This window comes from Malus domestica, chromosome 11 (genome assembly GCF_042453785.1).
Source record: "Malus domestica chromosome 11, GDT2T_hap1".
In the NCBI taxonomy this organism is placed as follows: Eukaryota; Viridiplantae; Streptophyta; class Magnoliopsida; order Rosales; family Rosaceae; genus Malus; species Malus domestica.
The window spans coordinates 14657378-14665562 of NC_091671.1; the positions used below are offsets into that span (position 1 = coordinate 14657378).

The 8185-nt window shown below is 34.8% G+C and overlaps 1 long non-coding RNA gene across 1 annotated transcript; it reads right to left on the minus strand.

The window, feature by feature from the left end:
• Positions 1-5008: 5008 nt before the first annotated feature.
• Positions 5009-7893, minus strand: LOC103447996 (uncharacterized). The gene is made up of 2 exons (XR_531146.3): positions 7604-7893; positions 5009-7114 (listed from the first exon to the last, which is right to left on the minus strand). It is a non-coding gene; the product is annotated as an uncharacterized lncRNA (long non-coding RNA).
• Positions 7894-8185: the final 292 nt, after the last annotated feature.

Below are 8185 nucleotides of genomic sequence, written 5' to 3' on the forward strand. Positions count from 1 at the left end.
GACATAAGGGAAAAGTGAGGGAGAAGAGAGATCCAAATTGTGGGAGAGGAATTGCCACTTGGCAAAAGGAGAGTGGAGAGTTGTGACGTGTGGGCCCCATGGTCAGAAATATAGTTAAAATGATAAAATATTCTTTTTTTAAAAAATATTAAAATGATGATATAATAATATAACAGTTTGAATAAATATATAAAATATAATATAATAATTTTGTTTACGAAAGTATTTTTCAGATTCGTAGTTCCGTAAAATCTTCTTCGTAACTTCGAATTCGATTCCGTTTGTGCCTACATGTTCATACCGTTGAGTACTTCGATAATACAATAGAATAGTAACTCATACGTGTCACGAAATAATGGTCTACAAAAGTCAATAACCTCGCCTCTAGGGGCACTTTCGTCAATTCACTCTTTTAAAATTAGTAAACTCCTAAAATTAGGGACGGGTTGTTACAAAACCAAACCGATCAAAACTGAAAGAAAATTGAACCGAATCAAAGTTTTGGTTCGTTTTTGGTTTTGGCAAAAAACCAAACTAAATGAAACCGAACCCACCCCATGATTACCGATATTTGCAAATATTGAATTGTTCTGGTAATCATTAGGATATTTTCCTTGATCAACTGTTGGATTTGAACCATCCTCTTTTTTCTAGTATAGTCTAGCAGAAATATTGCTTTCACAAAAAAAAGATATTTATGCAAGTTAAGATGTCAATATTGGATAGACTTTTTTTTTTCTTTTTTCTTTTTGTTGTCAAATTGATAATCAAGTTTTTTTATTTTTTTTTAGTACATCAATAATCAAGTGCATGTCTAAGAGAAAAAGAAAAAGAGGAAGAAACCATCAAAGCCATGAATTAGTATAAGGCTTTGCATCCCTATAATAAGGGGGATTTTAAGTTCTCCATTATAATTAAGGAAAACTAATAAAAATGACTTAAAAATTTTAAATTTTAACGATAAGGATAAAATAAATAATAAAGAAAATAGTACCATAATTAATTTTTTAGTATAAAAATATGATTTTTCAACATACATCATAATTAATAATGGTAAGCACACATGCTCTACTACAATAAGGTAAGGTGGGGGTGGGGCGGGGCAATAGGACGCTTCTAAGCAAATACACAAGTCACGAGAATATTCCCACTATAGATTGGATGCATTATTAATGGACATAACACATTTAGCAGGGGACAAGTTTTATTTGGACCACACATTTTAAGATTCTACAAAGGTAGTTTGGAGTGGTGGGCAAATAATTTAGGTTAAAATAATTGTGATATTTTTGGCACTTGAACTTAAAAATATATAGTGCTGCCTATGATGGACAATCGTTATGATGTGGCGGTTTACCAGTTAGGTAATTGCTTAAACGGTTATACATATACCCATAATTATTTATAAACGGTTAACCATACTCATAATTGCATGCTCATTTAACCGAAACTGTTTGATACATGTTTACCCATTTACCCTTTTTAACCCATTTTTTTTTACCATTACCCCTTTTTCACCCGTCTACATGTTTTTTAACATCTTGAAAATTAAAAAAAAATTGTCATAAATTTTTTTTTTGACAATTAAACACCGTTATCGGTACATTCATCATACATTTCCGTATTTTAATGTTTTAAGTCCTTATACTATTTCAATAATTGAAATAATAGTTTACGGATGATATTTTTAACTGTTACTAATGAAAGTAATATAATATTTGCTAAGTATTCTTAGGTTACGAAAATTGTTTAGAAGACATTATAATTAGCTACAGAAACCATGCACTATAGTCAATAGCATTGATCTAAGTTTTGTCTGATAGAGAACATGGTTTGTGTTAATTTTACATATGTAAAATAAATGGGGTAAATGGTTACCCGTTTATAACAGCGGTTAATACTCATAACCACCAATTTAAATTTTATGGGTAAACGGTTATATCCATAATCGTTTATTTATCTAAACGGTTATCTATAATCATAACCGTGAAGTTTAAAAGAACGGCAAACTGAGGTTACCCATAACCGCAAGTATTTTGCCCGTCCCTAGTGCTGCCTACTCTACTATGTAATTGGATGTTAAGTTAGGCAAACAAACATGGTTAAAAAAAATAAATAGATGATATTTCTTTAGTGATACTGAAACTGGATGATTAAAAAATTTGTGATATTGTTGGCGCTACCACATAAACCATTAATGTTTATTTAACCTTATTTAATGGACACCAAGTAGACTGGCAATTGGATCGTGTTTGAGTCATCTAACCACGGATCATGATCCTCTCCTGAGCTAAGGGTGAGGATCCTCCTGAGTAAGCCTATCAAATCGTTCAAATTTTATCAAGTGGTTACAACTATTATAACTTTTAGAGGTATGCGTTGTTTATAGCTGTTGGATAAAATTTGAACGGTCCAATAGGTTTGCTCATGACGATCCTCATCCATAGCTTAGGATGATCACCCATAGCTTAGAAGAGGATCTTGATCCATCTATTTATATTACATATCATCTAATTACATCACGTGTCGATTCATGAGTTGATGAGCATAAAAATTGAATTAGACTTACTATATAATAATACAATAACTCATATTGTTTATTGCGATGGTGAAAGTCATCATACTACCTTTCTACACGTGCAAGCTCTTGCGCTCGAGCTCTTGCACGTACATAATTTTTTTTCCCTTGCACATCTCTTTCCCTTTTCACATTTGCACATGCAGAAAATATTTTTATAAATACGACAACGCCCTATGGACGATTATACAAAATTTTAATTTTAGTTTTTACATTTGTACATTTATCTCTTATAATTTAGGAAAAATCTCATATTTTCATGAGAGAGACAAACGTTTAAATAAAAGATACAAATATAGAGAATTACTGAAAACTTGATTGTGTATTTGAAGAGATATAAACACATGTTCTAAAAGACGTTAAGAACTAGTAAGGCAGTGCCCAGTATCTAGGCGGATTTAAATATATTTTATTATAATATTGTACAAATGATATTATCTCCAGGGAGTGAGCTAAGCCTCACAATGAGCTATTAATAATATAGTTCAAATTCGCTTTTGGCAAAAATCGAACCTAAGACACATCACTTACAAGTGAAAATGAATACCACTAAATCAGAATACTAAGTGGCAACACATGTTACCAGTTTTATTTCTTCTATTTTTTTTTTCCAATTTATGGTTTTACTATGTTAGTCCTCACTATTTTAGTTTGTTCATTTTTCAATTGCCTGTAAATAAAGGGCATTTTTGAAATTTCAGAAAATTAATAATATAGACAATATCATGGTCCGACTTAAAAAAATATAGGTTAAAATGCATGGGATTTAGCTTATTTATTTGGTATCATATGTCGTTGTCTATCCCACTTAATTTATGGCATCGTCACGGGTCGGTACATGGTAAGAGCACCACACAACCTACAATATTTTGGCCGGCAGGGCAAGATGGGTTCACCATTTACTGTTGGCCAACAGTTATGTGGTGGTGGTGGTCGGCTGTGTTAAAGAAGACAAACAAATGGGCGGATCCAGTTGGTGATGTATCATGCATGTGTGGCACGTGATTTAAGGGCGAACTTTTTTTCCCTTCACTTTTTGGAGGAGAGGAAGAAAACGCACGATTTGATTGACGGATAACGAGTATCATAAAAAATGAAAAAAGAATGAAAAAAAAAAGAATGAACAATAATCGAAATTTAGGATGAGCCAATTTAATTAATTTATACACATGTACATGTGCTTATGTTCTTCTCCTTTGTTCTTCTCTCTTCTCCCTCCATTGTTCCTAATTGTGTGTGTAAGTGATTGAATAAAAAGAAATTACATTTCCTATTAGGTTTTAAGTCAAGTAAGTCAATTCTAATAAGCCTCCAAAGAAAAAGTAGAAGGTTATCTAATCTTAAATATTTATTAATAAAATTTGAAGGTTATCTAATCTAAAATACTTATTAATAAATTTTTCTTTGTCAACTAAAAGATGGTGAAAAAACAATCTGGTCTTATATCACAACTAAAACAATAGGCAATAATCACTGTTCTAAAAATCTCCGTCTAAGCCCCGCCTAGGCGCTAGGCTGTTGACCACCGTCCCGATTAATGCCTAGACGTTTGAAAATTAAGAAATGACGCCTAGATCTGCTGAGGCGCCCACCTAGAACGCCTGAGCACTCGCTTAACCCGTCCAGACCCGGCTAGGCACCTGCTTAGGTCAGGCTCACTTAGACAGAAAATAGATAACTTTCAATTTGCATTTTATTTATTTTTTCAATAAATTGTAAGAGACTTGTTGCATACTTAAATGAACACACATTATATCCTTGTTCCCCATGTTCCGCCTAGTCTGCCTAGGTGCCCACCTAGACCCCACCTAGTCGCTTAGGCACTAGGCCCCAATCCACCGCACGACTAGCGCTTAGCGTCTTTTAGAACCTTGGCAGTAATGTAATTTCGCACTATCAAAATTTTCTATTTTTTTTCTTCCGTCACCCATATGTTAGCATATATCTAATTTAAAAAAAATATAATCATAAATTTCTCTCTCTCTCTCTCTCTCTCTCTCTCTCTCTCTCACACACACACACACACACACACACACTCCCTCATTCTTTAACATTTCTCTTCTCTTCAACTTCTCTCTCAACCATATATTTTTCAAAAAGAAAAATAACAAAAAACTTGCTTCCCATAAAAATATGCGGGTTTAAGCTAGGACTAGTATATGCCCACACACAAAGTGTGTGTGAAACTTTTTATTTTGTTTTTAAAATTGAAGGATAGAGGAAGAAGTGAGAGAGAATGTGGGAGTGTGATGCAGGGCGCAACGGACAAAAAAGGATTAAAATGATAGATAGAATGGATAGGTAGGGTCCACTATCTCATAGTGCAAGGAGAAACATGAGAACCCTATAAACTTTAGTTCTAGTACCAATATGTGACGTAGACACTAGAAACAAAAGCTGAACAATCTCACAAAGAGAAAGGCACAAAACTGAAACAAAGAAACACTCTGAGTATTTTCATTAATTAAAAAAAGTCTAACTCCCCCATCTTACAGAAAGAGGTGGTATTTATAACTATTTTGTAACATACATTCAGAATAAAAAGGCAATAAACTTAAAACGACAAAAAAACTAAAAATTACATAAAGAAAGTAATCCAATCAGCCAAAAAAGGTCCAAAACGCCCTGACCATTATTAGAAGCTACTAATGGCTGTTATTAAGTTCTTCGGATTGGTTATAGTCATTCATTTTATCCCAATGATTCAATAAATGCACTGGCCAACTGATCTGCATCATCCTCTCCAGGTTGGAGAAAATTCACCCTCAAATTTGCATTTCCAGTATCGTCGATGTCCCCTCTGTATGGAATGAGATGTTTCACATTGAACACATCAAATATGGCTTGGTAACTTTAGTGTCACGATTGAAACAATCGAACTTGGTACCAAGAAGTTGGTACACTCCACAAAAGAATGGCTTAGCAACTTCTGAAGCATATGTTGTCTTCTTGCAGGCAATAAGGTAAGCCATTTTGAAAAATCGATCCACCATAACAAAAATTGAGTTTACACCATGCTGAGTACGAGGCAAACCCAAAACAAAATCCATGCTCATATCCACCCATGGTTGTGATGGAATAGGTAATGGCATGTACAATGCAATGTTCGTTGCCTTGCCCTTAGAAACTTGACAGCTTCGACATTGTTCCACAAAACAATATACATCTTTGCGCATGGCAGGCCATAAATGAGAAAAAGCACTAGTGTAAAGGTTTTTCCTTTCCCACATGGCCATCGTTATGTAACTCTTGTATGATTTGCAACCTTAAACCAGACTCAAGTGTACAAAGTTGATTCCCTTTAAAGAGAAACCTATCATGCTTCTTGAATAAACTTGTCCCCGAGTTTTGTTTGGTCTTCCTTTATCTTTCAGATACCCAACAAATACTTGCCACAATAGCCAATTAAGAACCACAAATTCAGCATGCATCAACATATCCAAATAGTACAAAATTCCAAATAATTTCATTCTTCTCCACTTTCTCATGTTCTACTTGGAATTTAATATTTTCTTGATGACATAAATTGCATTCTAGTGCACATACAATTTCCAGCAAACATCTTGATATTTTTTACTTTGAAAAATGTAGACATAATTTGAACAATGTGAAAAATTTCTTTTCTCGAAGTAAAATTTTGTAGCATGACAAGCAATGAACAATTCCCAAACATAATCATAAAAGTTATAGAAATGTAGAACAGATTTTACCTCAATACCTCAACCATTGAACCCAAATCTTCATCACCATTGCATTCATCTAGAATTAGGGCAGAATCCTAATTGACAACACAATGAGCTTCGATTTGCAGAGTAAATTGAATTTCATTAGCTACTTTAATCACAAGCATGTAATCTTCATCATATTCATCATAAATTGGTAGATAATTCCAATCAGCTAAAATATTGATTTCGTAAAACCTAACAATAGCAATATGATAACCCAAGAATCGATTAGGGCTCTGATACCAACTAATGTAGCGCACAGTGGACAAAAATGAATTAAAATGATAGATAAAATGGGTAGGTAGGGTCCAATATCTCCTAGTGCAATGAGAGACCTAAAAACCCTATAAAATTTAGTTCTAGTACACTACTACAAAATTACCTATAACTGGCGGTTCAAAAACCGACAAGAAAACATAATTTATATTGGATATTTGGTAAAAATCCAACAAAAACTCATGCAATGTCAGATAATAGAACCGACACCAATGCTAAGGTCACGAAAAAGCTTTTGATGTTGGTTAGTCCCCTTAATCCACCCTGAAGAAGGAAAGCAATGTAAAATACAAAAGGATAGTAGCATCGGTTAAAAGTGACATCGAGGCTCACGTCGGATACATGCGATATTAAGTATTGACAAAGACTGTCGGATGGAGCAGACTGATGTCTGTCTTAACTAACACCACCTAACGAACAATACGACCAACAAAGAATTGGAGGCCAGCTTTAATTGACTTGGACACCGACTTCTTCCTTTCCCCGCCTTTTCTTTTGCTGGAGTCCTTGGTGGCTTTCGTGGCTTCCATTCTCCCTGAGTTTTTGGGGAAATGAAAACGATTAGTTTAAGAGGGAAAACAAATTGTTGAGAACTGAGATGCACTCGGATTTGAATTTTGGTCTGGAACGGTTTGGTGCGTGGTGTTATTCACTTCGATGAGACATGACTTCGTTGGATTTCCTTGCTGGTTTTCAGGGAATAATAACACCTATACATGCAGAGGCTTAATCCTTCAAATCTCTCTCATTTTCAGTAATTTTCCCTACTAAAAGCTTATAAGCTTACCTAGAACACCAGAATAAACAATTTTGAGCTGAAACTAGCTCAAGTTTGAGGAGACCTCGTCAGATTCCATCATCGGAACTGGAGAGGTTGCACAGAAAGGTTGTAAGGGTTAACACTTAACACCTTACCTAGGGTTGAAGATTGGCGATTGGGGTTCCTCTCGAATTTCATCGGGGTTGTTGGAGACACACACATTGAAGACCTTAAATCCAACATGCAGAATGAGGAAACTCTTACCTCAAATTAGAAGGAGTTAAGCGCCAGCTCGATTGATAGTAAGTTTGTCGGATTTCTCGAGAAATACACTTGAGAACCCACATAGCACAGAAGCTCAAGTTTGATATGTTCCAGACCATGGATCATGCATGCAAGGCTCTTGAGCAGATCCCCTAGTTACTGTGGTGCTAAATTCGTGGTTTGGGGTTCTAATTTTGGCTGGGTTCTAAAGTAGTGATGATGATGCTCTCGGTTACTAGAGAGAAAGCTGCAGAGTATTATTGAGAAAAGAGTTAGAGAGAGAGTGATCTAGAGAGAAATCACGGGGGTGGGAAGAAAAACAATGGGCCAGTTTACAAACATAGTAGTGGGTCCCTCACCTAAATTTTTAAAAACAGGTTGTTACAGTCTAGTGGGGTTTGCCATGTTGGCGATCCAAGTGCTTTTGGGGTGGCCGATTGAATTGGTTTCAAGTTATTTAAAAATAATTATTAGTGTCGGCTACAACCAACGCCGGGTTTTAAAATATTTAAAAATGATTATTAGTGTCAGGTAGAAGCGACACAAATTTTTTTAACCAACACTAACTTTATGTCGGTTGAA